At 33.3% G+C, this 23,125-nt stretch overlaps 1 long non-coding RNA gene across 2 annotated transcripts; it reads right to left on the reverse strand.

Moving 5' to 3' along the window:
* Positions 1–4,089: 4,089 nt before the first annotated feature.
* On the reverse strand, positions 4,090–19,179 carry LOC133174225 (uncharacterized). Of its 2 annotated transcripts, XR_009719093.1 has the most exons (6): positions 19,042–19,179; positions 14,774–14,843; positions 13,647–13,790; positions 8,392–8,501; positions 8,009–8,174; positions 4,090–5,662 (listed from the first exon to the last, which is right to left on the reverse strand). It is a non-coding gene; the product is annotated as an uncharacterized LOC133174225 (long non-coding RNA). The 2 variants fall into 2 exon arrangements; XR_009719094.1 differs by lacking the exon at positions 14,774–14,843 and having other exon boundaries at positions 19,042–19,069.
* Between the last annotated feature and the right edge of the window lie 3,946 nt (positions 19,180–23,125).

The following is a 23,125-nucleotide window of genomic DNA, read 5'->3' on the forward strand; positions in this document are numbered from 1 at the left end:
CTATTTCGTTTTGGAGGGGGAGGGGGTGTTAAATCGCTTTGCCTTTATAGATATACAGAAGATGTATAAATGTATGTGACTTTCTATGCCATTGTAACAGGGTCCGTGTTTTCTAGAGGGATTGGGTTTACTATTAATATCATTTCAACAACTCTAAAAATCCCAAGGGGACCGGATCCCATGACCACGCCCCCCCTCCCCAATTACGACATCTTAACTAAAGATATTCCTAAGGTGCTTTTGTTTTACATCCAAAGACGTATCTTAAGATATTCCTAAGATATGTACAAAGTATGCTGCTGGTTCTGAGATGGTTGGGGAAAAGCCGCATATGATTAGGTGATAGAAAGCGAATTCGTGTCGGACGTCTGAGAAAAATTGATTGAAATTCTAGCTTGAAGTTAATTTTCAATCCAAATTTGCTTTTCTCATACGCTTGATGCAGAAGACAAATAATAATTTCAATTTCCGAATAGTTTGAATTCAATTCAGATTAGAAACTTCTATCCAATCTATTCTTTTAAAGAAATCATCAATATCTTTTAGGGCACGACAATTTTCATTCTATTGGGGGGGGGGGGGCTAATTAAGAGGGGGACGCTGGCATAATTTGGAAATAAAGAATCTGTTCTTGAAAATACATGTATAAAAAATCTCTCCTCCAGTGACCGAAATCAATGGTATTAAGCCGATATCCGTGCCAGTAGGTACGCATACATGTGTCCTCAGATGTCGAAAAGCTCCACAGCTTCGAGAGTTTACATCTATAGATATACTTATATATCCCTTCAATCTGTTGGTGAATTAAAATGATTTGAAGATATATACATATACATAGTCTTTAAACCTATAAAGCAGAGAGAAATTTGCATCATATACCTTTATACAATACATTAAATCAAAGGAAATGATTCAAGCGCTCAAAATCTGAATAATCACCAAAGAAAACCCAACATTTCAAGAAAAAGAATATGGGTCACAATGTAATTAAATATTGGGACTTTATCAAAGATTTAAGCATACACTTCGATATTGTGGTAGGCGAAATAATGTACGGTCGAATCTCCAAATATGTTACAGCTCCTCGAATATATCTGTTTTTGCATCTCTTCGTAGCTTACAAAAATGTATATAATTATTATTATTGCCTCATTTCTAAACTGTTTTTATAATGTATGGATTATTTCCGTACTGTATAAGGTGGAGACCGGTCCTTAGGATAAGACCGTATAAACCGAAGTCCCTTGTCGCAGTAGATGCTGGCACGAAAAAGATCTCTCTATGCTCAAAAGCCGCAAGTGTCGAGTACAGGTCTAAATTTGCAGTCCCCCACCAGCAAGTGTTGGCGTCTCAATATGATTGAAACATTCTCGAAGGGACGTTAAACAACTAAGCAAACAAACAAACATTTTTATACATTGTATTTTCGGTACATGTAAAAGTATATGTATTCTTTCTCTACATTAGATTTGGATTTGGATTCATCTGTCTTTTGCAGATACACCTGTATGCATGGTATTATTTAATCTGAGACCCCCCCCCCCCCAAACACACACTTTCCACACTTTTCTGTGGTAGCGTTGAACCGCTTGCACCGTATTGTACAGAATATACTTCGTGCAGAAAAGAAAATGAGAGTATTACACCACCCCCTTCCCCTCCTTTCTCAGTTTTAAGAATTTAAGTTTTGTAAAATAGTCAACAGCCTATTTCCCTTTATTGCTTGTAAACATTTTGCTTTTTTAACATTTAAAAAAAATCCTGAATGTTTTCCTGTGGCTCAACCCCTCTCCAACTTAAAAAACATTGTTACAGACTTGAAGCTACAAACTTTACTTTTCACGATTGAAAAGATTCATTGTCGACGGATTTTTCCGTATTTCACGATCATGACAAGGAGCACACGGCGGGTATGACCGGTCGGCAGGGGATGCTCGCTCCTCCATGGCATCTGATCCCACCTCTGACATTTTAGAGGTCCGTGTTTGCTCTGCTCCCGATTTGTATTGTTTAATGGACATTTGAGCTTGAATACCGTTCGTTATCTACATATATTTCATTCATTCTTTTTTGTTGCAGTATAGTCATTTCAAGGTAATGTATTAATAAAATTTGGTACTGAAAGATGGAACACCTACCCTCCCCCCTTACACCTCCCACGAAATAGGATTTTCGAGTATGTTGAATTTTTTTCTCTTGCTGCCCCAACCCCCCTTTTTTTCAAAAACGATGCTACGTTCCTGTGAAATATTTGACAGATACATTTATGCGCAAATTGTTAAAATGCAAAGAATTAGAAAAAATAAAACTAACAGGTACCGATATCATTTACACATGGTTTTATGTCCAAAACATCAAGGTACGCTTATCACCTTCATACGAGATATATAATTTATTTGTCGGTTTTATTCAACTCTGCTTGTCACTAGCTAATTGTTAAGACTCAATATATCTACAATTCACTTTGATTCATTTAATGAAATATGACAAAAATAACAAAATCAAGCGGTGTAAACTCATGAACCTGTCAAGCTCGACGTCATCTTGGGATATGCGTACCTACTGGTATAGATATCGGCTTAATACCAGTGAATATTAAAAAATAATAATCCGACAATGACTGGTGCGCCTCTCGCATGAAATGCATCATTGCTGACCAAAAACTTTTACACATGTAGTTGTTGGAAAGCTTTTTCTTACAAATATTTTTGATATAAACAACAAATTTAAGCATTTGCTGTTAATGAATACATAATATGAATGTGTAATAAAATATCTAAAGAAAACCTGGATAGACATTTAAATTTTTTAAGTAAAAAAATTTATTTATGAAAATAAAACACAATATATGTGAATATTTTTTAAGCCTATGGATAAAATCTTCATAAAACTAGTCAGAACTATGGAGAACATGTTAGTCAAACATATTTAAAAAAGAAATTGAAATGAAATTGCAAAATTTTAGGGAAACTATTTTTTTTTCAATATTTAGACCAATCCCGATCAAAATTAACACAAAATAAATAAGATGAAATTATTGCCTTCTTTAAGTATTTACCACTAAGAAATTTATTTATTTGTCAAGTTCAATTACTTTTTAATGCGTATTACACCTTAACAAACTTATATTTCTTCTGAAAATATTATCTATTATCAATTATTATAAAATTCTGGTTGGGATCAGTTTAATTTGGATCGGGATCGGCTAAAATTTGTAAAAAATAATTTCTCTAAAATTTCGCAATTTCGTTTCAATTTCTTTTTCAAATATGATTGTCTAACATATCCTTTGTAGCTGTGACTTGTTTTTTGAATATATTATCCATATGTTTTGAAAATATTCACAAATAATGTACTTTTTCGAAAAAAAATTTTTAGTAAAAAAATTAAAATGTCTATCTGGCTTTTCTTCACATATTTTATGAGATATTTATATTATGCATTCATTAACATCAAATTTTTAACTATAAAGCATCTTATTTGCAAATAAAACATTTTTTTTTCATTTTCTACGAAAAATTGGAGAAAATTCTTATAAAATAATTAAGAGCTAGGCCTTTCAATGCTGAAACCATGACTTAAGGAAGCTCTAAACACTGCACACTAAAGAGTTCTATTTGTAGGGTAGTTTTATTGGGTGATTTGCCCTTAGAAGAAAAATAGTATAAATGGGAATCTACAGTTAATGACATAATTTCTTATGAATTAAAGTATTCTTAATGTTATGTTAGACCAAGATTAAGTAATTGAATACATTATTTCCATTAATTTTCCTGATGCAAGTAAAAAACAGTGATTTCTGTTCACAAATAGTTCATTGTCTTTGAACATTTTTTCTGCAGAAATAAGGCAGGTACCCTATGTTGAAAATGAACTTGATACACTGAATATGTGCACCTTTATATGATATATTTTTCTCAAAGCCCAAAAAGCATTTTTCATTAGTGTTTAGAGCTTCCTTAACATGGATGTCTTAAGACCAATGGAATTAAATTTTGGTGTGGCATTCCTCCTTAAGGAAGTAATTATGGGTCCAGTTCCTAATGAATAGAAAGCCTCATTTGCGGTTTGTATAAACAAGAGCATAAATTATTGATATAAAATTTTATTCAGAAGAGAAATCACAAATAAATACCTCACCTTTAATATCATCAATGTTCATTTTTGCATACTTAAACATACATCAATAACAAGATGTGTTTGTGAAACACTGATGCCCCCGTATGGCAGCTTATGGCGAAGGTAAAAGTTTCTCAAATGCAAGTCAAAATCCAGGCCAAAAGATAAAAAATGTTAAATTTGAAAGCGCTAGCTGCAACTGTTCAAAAGTTATGGCGAAGGTTAAAGTTTTTTTATAAGTCAGTAAAACGTTAAGGTCAAGGTCAAAGTTGTTGGTATCCAAAGGAAGGTCTTGTCACAAGGATTACATATGTGAAGTATGAAAGCCCTAGCTGCAACCATTCAAAAGTTATGGCCAAGGTTAAAGTTTTTCGAAAGTAAGTCAAACTCCTATGTCAAGGTCAAAGGGTCAAAGTGGTTGGTATCCAAATGAAGGTCTTGTCACAAGGATTACATATGTGAAGTATGAAAGCCCTAGCACCAACCATTCAAAAATTATGGCCAAGGTTAAAGTTTTTCAAAAGTAGGTCAAACTACTAGGTTAAGGTCAAAGGGTCAAAGTGGTTGGTATTCAAAGGAAGGTGATGTCACAAGGATTACATATGTGAAGTATGAAAGCCCTAGCTGCAACCATTCAAAAGTTATGGCCAAGGTTAAAGTTTTTCGAAAGTAGGTCAAACTCCTAGGTCAAGGTCAAAAGGTCAAAGTGGTTGGTATCCAAAGGAAGGTATTGTCACAAGAATTACATATATAAAGTATGAAAGCCCTAGCTCTAACCGTTCAAAAGTTATGGCCAAGGTTAAAGTTTTTCAAAAGTAGGTCAAACTCCAAGGTCAAGGTCAAAGTTGTTGGTATCCAAAGGAAGGCCTTGTCACAAAGAATACACATGTGAAGTTTGAAACCCCAAGCACCAACTGTTCAGAAGTTATGGCCAAGGTTAAAGTCTCATAAAATTTTGCAAAAGTGGGTCAAACTCCAAGGTCAAGGTCAAAAGGTCAAATATGATGGTACCCAAAGAAAGGTCTTGTCACAAGAAATAAACATGTGAAATATGTCATAGCTCCAACCAATCAAAAGTTATGGGCAAGATTAAAGGTGACAACAGACAGACAGACAAACAGACAAACAGATAAACAGACAAACAGACAGACAGGACAAAAACAATATACCCCCAGGATCTTTCGATCCGGGGGCATAAAAAGAATTGTTATTACTTAAAAAATGTGTAACTATATAAATCAATACTAAAAAAGTCTAACATTTCCAATGTTTTACTGAGCGTTCATAAAAAAAATGATGTTTGACTGCAGAGTGAGATATTGGACATTGGACCGCTTATGTCACAATGTTGGCAAGATCAGCTTAATCTTATTTTCATCTGTTGGTGTTCGACAGTAACAGAATTGACCAAGTTTAATGCAGTGCAGGTAAAGGAAATTAACATCACAGAAGCCAGCACGAGTACAGTCATAACTGAGGTACAATGTAGTAGGCCTCTTGGAGTAAATAGAGAACAAGTATCAGCTGTCAACATGCAGTAGACCTGAAACAAAGTGAGAAAAATTATTACATCACTTGTGTCAGCTAAAGGTGCTGTGAGCGAGCTAACAAAATAATAAGGTTATAACCCTGCTGCAATTCTTTTATTTAGAATGTGTAAATGTGACCTTGAACTTACCAAAATGACTTTGGTAAAAAAAGGACAGATCTTTGGACATGATTAATCTAAGAGTGAAATATGGACATCCAATTTTTCTCCATTAATACAAAATAATAGACTTACATTTTTTCTGCCAGAGACCTTGAACTTGTCACAATGACCCTCAGGTCAGAAAAAAATTTTTGTAGCAAATTAAAGCTCAGTTACAAAGTTATTGACTGGACAAGAATGTTACCTCTTATCTGCCAGTGACCTTGAACTTGCCAGAATGACCTTGGTCAAGGTCAAGACAAACTTCCAGGTCATAAACAATCTTTGTAGCAAGTAAGAGCTTCCAATGATTCTCCATTACAAAGTTACAGCCTACACAAGCGTTTTATACCTTTTAAGCCAGTGACCTTGAACTTGCCAGAATTGCCATGGGCCAAGGTCATGACACACTCTCAGGTCTTCAATAATCTTTGTACCAAGAATGAGCCTCAATGATTCTCCATTGCAAACTGATATCCTGGACAAGAAGTTTATATCATTTCTGTCAGTGACCTTGAATTTTGACAGACTGTTTGATGGGATCCCGCCAATCAAGTCGGGTTCATCAGGACATTTGAGCAATATAAGCCTTAAAGATTCAACAAAAGTAGTTTTGCCCTCGACTTGTTAATAACAGCTGTGGCTAAAAATAGTGATTGGGTCATGTGGGGATTTTTTCTTTACAGAGCAATGACTGTTTACAATCTAACATATAAGAAAGGATAAGATAGGCTAAGATCCCTTTTTGGCCCCTGGTTTGAGGTGTCTTTTAGAATGTTGCACCAGTTTTTCAGTTAAAAACCTGTTGTCACCCCTGCCATAAATTGAGTATTGTTTCTAAGTTATGGGATACACAGAGGCCACAGGAAGGTCAAGAAAAATGTCAGTTTCCGAATTTTCTCATTTTATGTAAATTTTCATTGGTTTTACAGCACATTTGGGTTCAAAAAACATAGAGCACAAGCTTGCCTATCTACCAAATTTATATATTTCATACAATAGTATCAGATGCATCTTATGTATAAAAATCTCAGATAGGCAGCCTTGTGCTCTATATTTCCCAAAGTGAAAAGTATCTCAAATCAGGGATTTAAATTTTCCTGGAAAACCCACTAGCCCAGGGGCTATTGACCAGTAAAAAATTACTTGCCCAAACCTCAAACTAACTAGCCCAACAACTTTTTCATGCGAAATGAAAACATAACAAGTAAAAGTTTTAAAGGCTGTGGTGACAGAAACAAATTAAACTACAATGTATTTCTCAGTCTAATGAAACCACTCGACATAGAAAAGTGAAAGTAAACTGTTGAGATTTTTTCCCCATTTTGCTAGTCCGATGGACTATCATTACATCTGAATTAGCTAGCCCGAGTCTTAAATTGACTAGCCCCGGGCATCGGGCTACCATATATTTCAACCCCTGCAAATTTGCAAAATGCAACCAGAATTGAGGAAATTCCGGAAAATAACCTACTTCTACACCCTTTTGTGGCCTCCGTGTAAGCTTTGAATCAAAATTAGTGCTGGTTTTAAAACAAGCATTATTTTTAATTCTTACCTACAAACTATCACAATTTTAACTGTGTTCTGATTTTCACATCAAACAAGGGGCCAGATTCGGCCGTTACCATACCTTGTCCTTTCTTTAAAAGTTTGTAGATTATTTATTTGAAGGCGAAATGGGGGTTCAACAGTAATTTTATCAATACGACCAATTGGTCTTTTACACGACTGGACCACTCATTTACTAGACTGGGTCAAACATGCCTTAGTGTCAAACCCTGTTGAACTAGCCGGAATGACCTTGGGTCAAGATCTTGACACACCAACAGGTCATAAACATTCTTTGTACCAAGTTTGAGCTTCCAATGACCAACAAGTTGGCACCGATAGACTGACAAGGTGATTCTTATATATTCCCCCAACCTTTATTGTGGGGGTAGAAGACCAGCATGATGAATATAAGACAGAACATTCAGGATCTAAATGAAAAATGGGGACTCCTGATACACGTATCAGAGTGGAAGGAGATGCTCAATACAAAAATGCCACCTTCAGTGCCATTGGGAAAACCCAATTCTAAGCTGCTACCCAAGTGACATATACTGTGTTCTTAGAGGAAGAAAATTGTAGCAGTGTTCTATGGAAATAAATTTTGTAAGAAAGGTGAAAGCTGAGAAATAAAGGAAAGGAAGTTACCTGCCCAGCCATGAGGACTGTACTGTCACCATTCCTCCAAAGACAATGATTGTGGATGAGAAGAGATGGGCTGCAGAAAGTGAAAGTGAGCTGCAAAGTGATGACCATCCACTAGTCATCTTCTATTTCACCAGTGGTGGTTAAGGTGCCACTCTATACAGATTATCTGAAAAACAAGGAAATTTCATTGAAAACCTAAAAGACTTGCTGCAATTCTTTGATTCTCAAAGAAAACAGACAGCTATGGCTCAATTAGCAGCCACACATTTCTGAGAAGAATAAAAGAATCCACACAATGAAAATTTGCCTTTGACCTAAAGCTTCAATGCAAAACAGAGTAAAAAAAAATATCAGTATTATTAGCACTATTCCATGAGATTTACCTTTGATTAAGTGGGCCATGTCTTCTACCATCAATTCAATCATAAGCTGCTACCAGAAACAGTGTGGAAAGTCCTGTCAACTTACCGGTAATTCCTTTTCCTGTCGATGACTGAAAAGCAATGAGTGGAAATTTCAGTGTTGCCTAGTGACTATGAATTAAACATGACAGAAGAAAATGTTTGTTAGAAGATTATTAACTTGACTTTTAAGTCCAAATAATCTTGCTAGCTAAAATTAAAAGAGTGTTCCAAGGAACACATGTGTCACCTGATGAACAGCATCATTATTTAAGATTAAAAGAAAATCTAAGGGTGGTCAAATATTATTTGATACAAGCATTATGAGGGCTGTTAAGAGATTATTACTACATAGTGTTTATTTTTCTTTCCAAGTAATGCCTTTTGGTGAAAAATGGCATATATGTTTGACAAACACTAAGAATTAATAAAAGCAACAAATATTTTACAAATATTTTACAAATATTTTATTTCTTCTTTTCAATGGTATATTAATGGGTAAATAGAAGGGGTACCCGGTGCCGTCACGAAATCATATATTGAAATATGTTATACCAAAGTTCAAACTCACAATGGACCCATATACAGCAAGAGCGAAAATAATTCAAATTATATATCGGTATTTATTTTTTCAATTTCATTTCAATTCATTTTGTGCAAGCTTCTTAGAATTTCAATCAGAAATACGGAGATCATAAAAAATCTAAGCTAGGTATAGATATCTGATTACATCAATAAAATAGATTTTGACGTCAACGCGACACAGCAAGCATACCTATAGAATTTTACGTAGCTCTGTGGAGAACTCTTTTCCAGACTAAAAGATCTGCTAAAACAATAACAACTAGTGCTAACTGTAACGAGAACTGTTTCAGATGTTCCCCAAACACTTCCCCATTCTCTTATGGGCCCCATTCATTACAGGCTTCATTTAATTATGCAGTTCTTTTGTTTAATAAATCTATACTTTATTTTCAGTAGTATTTATTCAAAAAACAACACTGGTATAGTTCTTTGAGTATTAGCCAATTGGATTTCAGTGCATGCTAGGCCTGAGTATCGCAAACTACCTAACAATATGATACATATCATGATACGCTCATGTGATATACAACATGTACCATGATACAGCTGTCACCAATTGAATTAAGCTTTATCTTAACATATAATTCTTTGCTAACTCCACAGTTATAGAAAATATACAAAGAATATCTTGATAACCCTTATCAAAGTTAATAAAAGGTGGATTTATAGTCTTGATATTGTATTTTTTCTTTGCTACCTTTTTTCAGCCATTTTAAAACATTAAAATTTGTTAGGTTGAATGTAGAAGTTACAAACAAAACAATGAAAATTATCTTCTACTGTATCGCAATACATACATGGCGATACGCGTATCGTCAGCCCTTGCCATCAATACGATTATCATCGATGTATTGCTGTATCGTTACACCTCTAGCACATGCACATGCCCATATTTTCTAAATATTTCATATTCCTTCCTCGTGAAGAGACTCACAGTAAATAGCTATGTAAGAAATCTAAAGATTTTCATTGAAAACTATGAGAGATACAGCCATATAAGTATTAGCAAATCAGAATCCATGTTCTTGCATTCAATTTTCATAGTAGCACAATGTAAGAACCCATTACACCTATCTATATTGTAAATTCCATCCAGTTTTGTTAAAAACTAAGAAAGTTACTACTGTAACAGCCATTTAAAGTTTAAGCCAATCAAATTGCAGCACACTTGCATGAGCGTGTTTTCACAATATCTCATATATTATATCAAAATGTAGAGCCTTTTTGTGTATGACTATGTTTTAAATTTCAAAGCATTTCATCAAAAAAAAAAAAAGGTCATTGAGATTTTTTGTGTCAGTCAAACAGAGCAAAGCACACATGCATGCACATGCTTTCTTACTAATTCAACCACCTCTTCTTGTCTACACCACTAATATAAGTTTATACAATGAAGTTCAAAGCATATCATAAAAAAAACAGGAAGGTTAATGGTGTTTTAATTGCTTCAGTCATTTCACTCCTTGCACGTGCACGCATGTGCATGTAAGTGTGAGTAAAATGACCTTCCTTCTGCACATCTACACAACATGCCTGTTAACCCTAAAAAGGTTTCATCTCAATCAGTTGAGTAGTTTCTGTGATGACAGAGAAAGAAGCATTAAAGCTTCCAGACTGTCTCAACATGGTAAAGATCTATGGCTGGCATGAGATGAAAATGAAGAAGCAATGATGCTTTAGGTCAATAGACATATGCAAGTTTATAATTCCAATGGGACATGTCTAATTATCCTATCAATTAGAAATTTTGCATAGCTGTTTTATTTGTTCTTGTTAAAATGTTGACAAATTTTCATGAATTTATGTCTTTCTTTTATGGAGTAAAAGTAAATGTCTCATTAATTTCAAAATAGCCCTTATATAGCAAAGAAAAAAATCCACAAATAGTAAGACCCATACAGAAAAGCATTTATCATATAAAATCTGAAAATAGATATATGATTCTCCACCCTTCAAAGCTACAGTGAGTTATAAAATTGAAATTAACAAGAAGTCTGTGAGCCAATGTTCACTAGTAATACCCCCGCTTTGATGTGAATATACATTCTGATGTGAATATACACAAGTTCAGTTATGGACAGACACAAGGATGAACAAGAAGTTGACATCGGATTTGTACAAAAATGAATCCCACCATATGACATGCCTAAACAAAGAATGTGCTAAAATTTCAAGCATCTGCAATCAGTAGTTGCTGAGAAAACTGCGACCAAAATTTGTTATGTATGGTACGGACAGATGCACGGATAAACAGGAAGTTGACATCGGATTCTTACAAATATAAATCCCACCATATGGCATGCCTAAACAAAGAATGTGCTAAAATTTCAAGCATCTGCAATGAGTAGTTGCTGAGAAAACTGCAAACAAAATTTGTTATGTATGGTACAGACAGAGGCACGGATAAACAGGAAGTTGAAATCAGATTCGTACGAAAATGAATCCCACCATATGGCGTACCTCAATAAAGTGTGTACTAAAATTTCAAGCATCTGCAACGAGTAGTTGCTGAGAAAACTGTGACAAAATATTTGTTACGGACAGACAGACAGACACACAAGGGTAAAACAGTACACCCCCCTCTCCTTCGGAGTGGGGGTATAATAATTAAAATAATTATTTTTAATAAATATATCTTTATCCCAGATATCTTCCAAAAGAGATTTCAGTCTCTATTCACTCTATAACAATACTTTTGGTATACCCATCCTGATGTCTTTTCATTGTATTTAAATTTCAGTTTGTGTGGTTATATTGCATACAGTTTCAAAGTACAGTGTCATGAGCTCATATACAGTAACATGTGATATAAATGCTAATTATCAAAATCCTGCCTCTCAAAATCAAAAAACAAAGAAAAAATAATAATAATTCAATCAACCGCCAGAGTGATTTTATAAAATCAAAGGTCAAGGTCAACTGAATTGTAATGTAACAAACTCACTTGCATTGAACTCTCTTTGTTTGAAAAATCGGTTTGTTTGAAATGAACTGGGTTTCTTCTAAAATGCTGGTACAGTTTCTTTGCAATAAATACTCGTTTAGACTGAAATCGGTTAACTTGAAAAACTCTGTTAATTTGAAGTGATTTTGGGGTCCGCTGAACACAAAGCTTATAGCAGTTTTGATAACGGGTACATTGAAGTTGCCGATTGCGACGCGTGGACTCAGGTGACTGACTATATATAAAGTCTAGCACGTGTTAATTTTTCACAGGTGATTTGATGTTGGTGGACCTGTACAAATTTAATTATGTGTTGTATAGATAAAACAATAATCATTGAGCATTTCTCACCAGAACATATTAGTTGCCATTTTTATTTTCCAACTACGGCATTAAGACCGACATGGATAAAATACGCAGGGGTGTCATGTGTACATTGGTGTGTGGAGAATAGGGCTGTGTATTGACCAAAATATTTTGATAAGATATTTTATAAAGCAATATGCAATATATTGGATTCTTAAATAAGTTTAGCAAAAAGGTCTTGTAAATCATTTAATGCATAAATTTGATAAAAACTGGGTGTTAATACCAAATTGGAAGTTCACATGTCTCACTGTCTTTACAAAGAACACTAGCTAATATGTTAAAATATAGTTGTATATGAATTTTGCAATAGTTAATTAAGATGTGCTATCTCCTTAATGTTTATTTTATTATTGACCAGTTTTAATTAAAAACAGTTAAAAATTATCTTTGGTGACTGAAATTCCCAACTTTTTCACAGCATTATAAGAAAAACTGTCTGCCTTATACGTATTGGAAGTTAGTTTGTCGATACGATAAATTCTTGAATATCGATATGTATTGATTAATCAATATATTGACACAGCCCTAGTGGAGAAAGTGCAGGAGTAAATAAATCCACTGTAATTAAGTAGATGGAAAATAAAATTCTTGAATTGAAGTATATGAAGCATATGTTTTCAATGCTGATGAGACAGGGCTGTTCTATAGATTCGAACCTGACAAATGATTGCATCTATGCGGCAATGTTCAGGACGAACTTTTTTCATGTATAAATAGTCTTGATAGTTTTCTAACACAGATCAAAAAAAAAATAAAATAAAATAAAACAGTAAAAAAAATTTAGGACTTTTTTGAAAAATAGAGATAAGTACATTTCTGAAACACTGCATGTAATGTTATGTAAAAAATATGAATTCTCACATGTATATTTTTTTTACTGTACGGTCAAGCCTCGGTACCTCTAACTTGAAGGGACTGAGAAAAAACTTTGAGATATCTGAGGATTCGAGATATCGAGGGTAAAATACTTACAGAATAAGTGGTTGGGACAGCAAATCACTTTGACATATCCATGGTATTCAAGATATCAGTGTTCCAGATAATGAAGTTCAACTGTATCTACATTTTTTATGTAATTCATAGCACACAGATATAATGAAATTCGGTTAATTTGAAATAAATCTCAAGGTCCCTTAAATTTCAATGTAAACGAGTTTGACTGTATATGGTATTTTACAAATTAAGCCAAAGTGCCAAGCAATGCAAGTGCAAAGTATCAAATCCATTCCTCTTACAGTTCTCAGATCTAGGGTATGACAGACAGACAGACACCATGTAAAGTGATCTCTAAGTGTCGCTTTTACCAAAATTTTTTTTCATAATTATTTTGTTTTCTTACCTCTCTGAAGAGCATGACAAAGGTTACATAGGTGATAGGTAGAAATACATGTCATGGGATGTATTGGTGTAATCTTTTTAGTGAGCAGATTGCATCATGCATTGTTTATCTGCCGTTGCTGATCTTTAACAAGGAAGACTTCTCCTGAAATAAGAAAAATTATTTTCAAAAGTGAAGTTACCTGTTACTCTTAAAGGGACATAGACACTGATTCGACATTTTGAAATATTTTCTCAAATTGTCTGTATTATATCATGACATATATGTGGCTATAGCATTTCACACGGAAATATAATAAAAAACTTATTTTATCTGTAAATTATTGAGACTATGAATTTTGGGATGCGTTTGATTGACACATCCTTGCACTTTCACAAGTAAACTTCATCCTTAATACTTAAGAAAAGTAGGTTTTTTGATACATATTAATGAAAAAATATAAAAAAAAATATAATCCAGAAAATTAAGAGTAGAAATGAGAGAAAGCAAAACCAACTAACCAGTATTGTCAGTCCATGCTCAGTGATGTGTGAAGAGTTTAACAAATTGAACACAAAACAGATTACGTTCCATTGGGTGTGTTCAATTTGTTAAACTCTGCACACATCACTGAGCACGGACTGACAATACTGATGAGTTGGTTTTGCTTTCTCACATTTCAACTGTGAATTTTCTGGATTTTATCTTTAATTTTTTTCACTAAAACACAACAAAATTTCTACTTTTTTTAAGTATCAAAGATGAAGTTTTACTTTGTGAAAGTGCAAGGATGTCAACCAAATGCGTCCCTAAATTCGTAGTTTCAATAATTTCCAGGTAAAATAAGTTTTTTTATGATATTTCCATGTGAAATACTATAGCCAAACATGTCATGATCTAGTCGAAAATTTTAGAAAATATTAACTTTAAATCTGAGTCTATGCCCCTTTAAAGGTCATACACAAGAAAATAATTCACTATATTTTACTATAAAGCCTTGATTAAATTAATCAATTAATATGACCCTCACTAGATAAAAGATGAAGAAAAAATGAATGATGCTTGGACAAAAATTTGAGACCAGAAATAAAATAATTCCTTATGCAGCTTTTAATAGAGAAAATTGTTATTATTGATAGGTAAGATACCTTCAATCATGTGGATTTCACATGCTGATAAACAGTTTACACACCATCCAGGAAGTTGCATCATGAGCACCTAAAAAAAGAGTATTCCTTAAATTCATTGATTGCCTACAAGTATAATATTCCTAATATTTGAGTAAAAAATAAATACTGTAGGCCTAAAATGAGAAACCGAAAAAGAAAACCTGAAAAGAAATTGTCTCTTTCTACAAAGAACAATAACTGACTAAGTTCATTTTGATTTGCTATTCCTGGCTCTAAGCTAAGCATGGCATAACAAGGGTCTACTGGAAAGAAACGGTAAATTATTCATATGGTAAAAAATTAACAAATCAAACTTTGTAAATAAATACCCAAGCACTTGGTTTTGTCTATGATTTCGACAAAATGTTATTGATCTCCAAAAATTTTTGTTTATGTGTGCTGAGCCACAGTAAAATTTTAAATGTTGTAGAACTGTATATCCATATCTAGATTCAGTAAGAAATTTCTAGTCATTTGACAAGTTAATTTCACAGTTTCCCCAAAGTTTGATTAACAATGTTATGGTTAATAAAATATCATCCAATTTAAGCTTATAATTATATTATTAAAGTGCAATTTGTCAAAGTAAAAAATGCCTGTAAAAAGAACAAGTGGCCATGGGCAACAATGCTCACGCGAGTCACTATGGCCTTGCTGTTCTACTTTTTTTTTTTACTACACATGATGATGTATATTTATTCATATGTAAAAATTTGATTGTCCATTGTGGCCCCACCCTACTAGGGGGGGGGGGGGGGGAGGGGGGTCATGATTTAAACAAACCTGAATGTACAATAAGTAATGAAGCTTTCAGAGAATTTTCATTTTCTGGTCCACTGATTCTTGAGAAGAAATGTTTTTTAAGATGCCATTAAATTTACAACAATTCTTAATTATTTCCCCTTGAAAGAGGGTGTAGCCCTTCATATGAACAAACTTGAATTTCCTTTACCCAAGGATGCTCTGTGGCAAGTTTGGTTAATATTGGCAAAGTGGTTCTGGAGAAAAAGATGAAAATGTGAAAAGTGTCGCTGCCTCCAACAACAACAGTGACAGACAACAGACAAATTTTGATCAGAAAATCTCTCTTAAGCCTTTGGCTCAGGTGCGCTAAAATAAAAAATGGAGAAATAAAATTTATTGTTAATGACAGTTTAACTATGTATTTTAAAACTCTTTCTCAAATACCATGGATATGTCTAAGTGCTCAAGTTCAGTGAGTTTATGAACTTTACCCGCTATTCTTGAAACCTCAATTATCTGTTTCTCAAAGGGTTTTTTTTTTCAGTCCCATCTATTGCCATAATAGGCTTATCTCCAGGGGGTCCTCATGACTAGCAATTACATAAGCAATAATGTTTTTGGATATTAATATACTGAAATAAATAAAACTGAATAATTAAATGACAAGATATGCATTCAACATTGGGTGACACAATTGGGGAAAATATTCTGGCATGTTACCCTCGAAGTAAGTGATTGTGAAATTTACTTGTCTGAACATAACTTTTACTGGTATAAAAATATTTCATAAAAGACCTATTTAACAATTTGAAAAAATATTGTACATTACAATAGTCTATAATACATTCATTGAGTCTGTTTTTGAGATTTTGAGTGGACACATCTATTGCAAATTACTAAACTGTATCATCCTATCCTAAAGTAGATGTAAATCATGTTATATAATTACATGTATGAAAGAAAAATAGTAACAACAAGAAATAGCTGACTATATGACTTCAAATTTTTCTTTGCCTTCTTTTGCTTATCCTTTGTAGCCTAAATTGTCTTTTGCTAAAGCTCTCCTGCCAGATAATAAAAACCCAAATTTCCTTCAGTAAAAGTACACGTTTCAAAGTTACTGTAGTTCTAAGTAGTCAACTTCCTGGTACTTTAAATATTAAAATTAAAATTGTGACAAATGCCTGAAAAACATAAGATATTTCAGACAAGTTTCATAGTAACATTGTTCCTGATCAAGTTTGACAACCAGGGCCATCATTATTACGAGCAGGATCATTCAACATTTAACTATTTACAAACCGCATGCATGGCATGTTTTCACTTTGAACCTCCGATAAAAAGTTGACAACAAATTTTAATTCTTTAAGTTTTCATGCTCAGCTAAAAAAAATTCTTCCTAGAAAAATATCCCTTGTCAAATCGGACAAGTGGTCAGTAATTATCACTTGTTCATGAAAAATTTTACTGGTACATGTACTGGACAAGTGGATGAGCATACAATGTCGAGCCCAGGAACTCTGCCCCATTTTTTGTTTATATTTGCCTTAGCAAACAACAGCATTAAATCTCGAACCCAAGCTATTATAATATGTAGCATAAAAGCACACGAGGATGATCAAGAGGGTGTTACAACTGTTTCTGTTTTGTTGTATTTGTTTCTAGTATTTGTTATTAACTGTTTCTGATATGATATGAATTCTTTATGGTATATAGAGTGAGACTATATTTGTGATAAAAACATGATAAAAAAAATTATTAAAAAATGTTTTTCAAAAATGTAAATGATACTAGTAGTATAAATAGAGGATATTCAATGTTTTGTAGATGAATATGGAATTTATTTCATGAGTGGGACAGGATTTTTTGATATTTTCACGAGTGCGAAGCACGAGTGAAAAAATAAAAAAATCCTGTCTCACGAGTGAAATAAATTCCATATTCATCTACAAAACATTGAATTTTCTGTTTATTACATTTTCTTTGATTTTCCCTTTGCCTCTGTCTTTTCTTAACACTGTCATAGGCTTGACGTCGTAGTTGAGCGGTTGAGACGTCATAGCTTAGCGCTGCAGTTATGTGATTGAAAACATTACATAGCATGGATTTTAGCAACATATTTGGGAAGAAATTTGCAGTTTTAGCTCTATCAAGATGCTTAGTTAATATCTATCTTATGACAGGCCAGAAATTAATTTTTACTTTCTTTGATTTCCTTGAAATCACACTGTGAGAGAATATCATTTTGGTATCCTTTCACACTGTGAGAGAATATCACTTTTATTCAATAAATAAATCACAGTATTTCACTGTTGAAAATGTAATAAAAACTCATTTTTAAGCATTTTAGAGTAGAATATAAACATCGAACCTAATGGGTCCTAGAAAAAAACTTTATGATATCCTACGATTCAAGATACTGAAGTTAAAATATGTACTTGTAGCATAGCATAAATTTTCCATCTTTAACGCTCAGTTATATCTCGATAAATATTGCTAATGAGAGGAGGAACACAATTAATATTTTTATCTTCATGATAACACAAATCTAAATAAGTCAGTTATTTTTATAGCTAATTTAGCCTTCATTAAGTTCAACAAATTTCTTTAAATCTGTTCAGAATCAGAAAAGTAAAAAATATTTATGCATTCGGACACAGGCATGTCTGATCGACACTGACTAGTAAAAGTTTGGTCCTGTCTAAAAATTGAGTGTACATCTGACATGTAAAATTAATATAACAAGTGTGCAGCATGTGTATTTTATTCATCTGCTCTCATGTACACACTGGATTCGAAATACCCCAAACTGTAGGGGTCTACAAATACAGTCATGATTTTAATGATTTTAGGTTAAAATTAAAAACAAGTAATTGTAATTGGAAGTATTCTATCAATACTAATATGTCAAGTTTCATCCACCAGTATAATGCTACGACATTGACGAGAAAAAACCATGCGTTTTCGACATGGGCATTTCTTCAATCAATTTCTTTATGTACCAGTATAAATTTATAAGAATCCTCTTGGGTTTTAATGTCATGGAGGAGGGTGCATTTAGTCATCAGGATGTTGTAACGCGGTCTTAAAACTCTTTAATAGCTTTGGGGCACGAACTACTTTTAAATTAGTTAAATAATCTAACTGCGTCTCCAGACGAGCCCTCACCACACCTCTCTTAAACCGGGTCTGAAGCACATTAATCATTTTAATGATTAGAAAATTCTATCTACAACTACTTCCTCTTCCAGATGACTCCAGTCTATTGCAGTGCAAACAAAAAATGAATTTTATATTTTTTGGTTTTGGTGTTTGGTATCTCCACTGCTTTACTGTTGTTACAAGGATTAAAGCAAGTAAAACTATGAATTAAATTATTTTTAACCCCACTAGTGATTGTACCAGCTAAATGATTGTGCATCAGTGTATCGTCCAAGTGTAGAATTGTAGATATCTTTTTATTAAAACTTTGAATTTGATAGATTTGAACGTAGGCGACTAACCGTATGTTTCTTACACATTCTTCTAATACTTTCACAACAAAACACTCGCCGCAACCATTCTTATTAGTCATCCTAAGCTTCCTCAGTCCTCGGTCGGAGCCTGTACTGCCATTTTGGTTGGCTAAATAACCCGACCCACTATTGTTTCGTAAATTGCCAACCCGTTTTTTTTTTCTTAAATACAGAACATTTAATTCTAATAAATCAGATCTTATTTCCTCTGGTAATCCATCACATTTTTTCAGACCAGCTGTACAGCATTTGAAGACAGAATTAAAAGATAAATATTTATTTATAATTGCCATGTCGAACCTCGCATCAGTCGATGCTGAAGAAAGATGGTGATGAGGACGGAAATGCACAATTCATTTATTTTATTGATTAATCCTATTGCAAGTAATTGATGATAGTATCGTCATGATTTTTTCATAAATATGCAATACAGAATTAAAAAGTTTTGAAATTATTGGTAAATAAACATGATAAATGGCAATATTGATAATGTATTTTTTATCACCCTGTATACATACTGAGTGTAGGGCACTGTATTACAGTTTATCTGGTAGAGTTTGAAATGACATTTGTTGAATCATAAAATATGTTCTTAAAGTGAAGAAATTGCATGCGTCCACTCCAATTAAATAAACGAGAAAACTACATGCATGGGTCCCAACTTGCATTTCATTCTATGTTAGGGGTCTCTTAGCAATACCCAGAGACCTATATAGTAATATACTAACAAAATATCACATAATTTATTCGATATATACACACCATCTTGTAAAATGATGTATCGTGTCATAGGAGATGTTCTATTGCACACCTTAAACATACACATAGCCCAATCACCCTGTTGTATGTGTTAAATGTCTATGCATATTTATGTGTTATGTGATTTACATTTGTTGTGCAGTACTTGTACATTGTTTAAAAGAATTTTTAATTATTTTAAAGATAAAGTCTTGGGTTCCTGTATTTATTTTGGGGCAGACAATAGTCACTAATTTAATTTAGGGTATGTGTACATCAGAAATTAAATTTGTGTCTTTGATTTAGTTGCTTTCAAATTGGCTTTTAGATCAGTCTCTACTCCAGTGGAGAGGATGATTCCTCTTGATTCTGGAGTCAAAAGGTCAAAGTTATGATTGCAGGGTATGGATATGGAGTGAAAAAGAGAAGATAATGAACAGTGATCTATTTCATAAAAATTACAAACAATACAAATCTTTGAACACTGCATAAACACAGACCCCCTGAAATTCCAGAGGTGGGATCACGTGCCAAGGAGGATTAAGCATCCCCTGTTGACCGGCCACACCCACTGTGAGCCCTATATATTGATCAAGTAGATGGAATATTCGATAGTCAAATTTAGTATATAAACAAAGGCCTAACAATTGGTATGAAGCAAGTCAGCCAAAATACGACCCAGTGATAGGTTATATTTGCTAACAGGTAAATCTTTGTACACCCTTGATTACACCTGGATAACAAATCTTTATTTCCTATATAACCTAATAATTTCTCTGTAAACCCAATTCCACTAAGATTTACTACATGCTTCAATACATCGTGACATCATGTTGTATGGTGTTTATTTGATATAGAAACTATTCATTGTGATGTCACATTATTTAACCCCACCCACCCCACCCTAGCTTTAGCTGGGTGTAAGGAAAAATTTACACCCCGCTTGCTAACCAATCAGATCTCGTGTTTTAAGATACATAGGAAATAATTATGGACTTTTATTGAAGGTTATATAAAGATTTTTCAATCCAAAGAAACATGAATTATATCAATTGAGGCAATGAAATTATAATTATTTTACCAAACTTTTTCATTATTTCATAAATATCTCTAAAGCTTTTGAATATGGTCCATGTATACTGCCCTACTCATCTGCAAAAATGGGTACAAAACTGGTTGTTACAAAAAAACTTGGAAGTACTTGCACATGGACTACTTGGGAGCTACTTCATAGTTAGATTACTTTTTCTGTTTAACACGACAAAATGCTATAATGGTTACAACCAAAAGATTTACTTGAAATGCTTCACTTATATAGTAGCATTTATTATCTTGATACATCAGCTTTGTATATTTATTAGTATGATTGCAAATAGATGAACAGGCAAGCACATATGCTAAAGTGTTCCTTCACTTTGATTTTTTAATTATTTTAATAGATACTACCTATTTTTGAAACATATTTTCTGATCTGTTCCTAGAACGAATCATAAAATTGATAAATGAATGAACTTCTTTTCTACAATTTCAGTACTGACCAGTAAATGAAGCCAGGTTTCTCAAACTTTCCATTTTGACATTTCTGATCAATTTAAGTTATGTGTATAATATCTTGTAGTTGAATACATAAAAAGAGTTGGTAAAATGTATATAATTATGAACTTTTAACTAATTGTTAATTTATTTTATTTAAATTATATGTAGTAATTGATTAATGAGTGGGTGGTTGTTTAGAACTATAAAAGTATGCATCAAAATGTGAAAACTTGTTGGTGATTCATATGAAATTCATCAAATGCTAAATAAGAAACATGCACATGCAGTCAAACCTCATTATTTTAAAATAGATGGAACTGAAAAAACTTAGAGATATAGGAGTATTCAAGATATCGTGTGTTAATTTCTTAAAAAATAAGTGGTTCGGACTTCCAGTTAACTTTGACATATCCATGGTTACCGTATTCAAGTTATCAGTGCTTGAGATACCAAAGTTCAACTGTATTTAAATTTTCAGTGACTGAACACTTTTGGAATGCATCTGATACACCTGCACAAACAAAAGTTTCTAGAAAATAAACACTTATTTAAAATTGCAGTGCTTTCTCCTGAGAAATATTAGGATTCAAGGAGACTCATTTATAACTATGAATGACTAAAAAGGGTCAATAGTTCAATGCTGTAGTTCCTTATTCTAGCTTGACATTTGATTTTTTGTTGTTGTTGTTGTTTAACGTCCCTCTCGAGAATTTTTCACTCATATGGAAATGCTACCACTTGCCGGTGGAGAGCTGCAAATTTTGACTTGTACTTGATACTCAGGGCCATTGAGCAGTGAGGGATCTTTTTCGTGCCAGCACCTACTGCGACACTGGACCTCGATATATATGGTCTCATCCGAAGGATCGGTCTCCATGTCCTACAGTGGGATTCGAACCCACGACGTAAGGATCAACTCCTTACTCCGCGACTCTAGAGCAAATGCTCTAACCACTGCGCCACACAGGTGACGCTTGACATTTGAAATTCAAAGTAAAAACATTAATGTTTTATACACAATTTATAATACTCTAATGCTTCATATATGGGCAAAATGTAACATGAAAAAGTATAATATTTTATCATCTATGGGACTATAGTCATATGTTGTTACCTACCATAAAGCCCTTTGGATTCCATGGGATTTGATCACATGACCAACCTGTATCTATAACCCTATGGTAATTTTAAAGGGGATAGAATAAATGTGTCAGAAATACTTAAGCTTGTCCCTTAATAACCAGTCCTTTAGCTATAATATCTAAGTTTTCTTAGCTTTAAACCAAAAGAAATTTAACTTAAAAATCCAGCTGTTTTAAAAAATCATACAGTCGTGTATCTTTATAACCAAGTTGATTTGTAAAGGCAAAAAAATCAAAAATGTGCAGATAGTGAAAACAATTACAGGGTATATGCGATATATGGTATAGGTCTAATTGGCGACTAATTAAGTCGCTATAGCACCTAAAAATTATGATTGGTGCCTAAAATTTTTCTAGAATTCGCCAAATTGGCGACCATTTTAAATTGGCTTGGTGATCATCAAATTACTGAATTATAAACATTTTTTTTAATTTTTTTTTTTTTAGAAAGACCCGAAAAGAAGCAATGGACATGTCATTAATATTGACTAATATCAGTTTTTAGATTGGTGCCTAAGAAAAATTTACTTGGCGGCAAAAAATTTGCATAGGTGACTAAATTTTTTTTTCATAAGGAGCCAGTTGGTGCCTAAATTTTAGAGGTCACATAGAGGCCTGTGGTAGAGTCAACATATTTAGTGCATGTTTATCAATTT

The sequence above is a fragment of the Saccostrea echinata genome, unplaced genomic scaffold (assembly GCF_033153115.1).
Source record: "Saccostrea echinata isolate AGI-Se365-2 ecotype Australia unplaced genomic scaffold, CSIRO_AGI_Sech_v1 ptg000057l, whole genome shotgun sequence".
NCBI classification, from domain to species: Eukaryota; Metazoa; Mollusca; class Bivalvia; order Ostreida; family Ostreidae; genus Saccostrea; species Saccostrea echinata.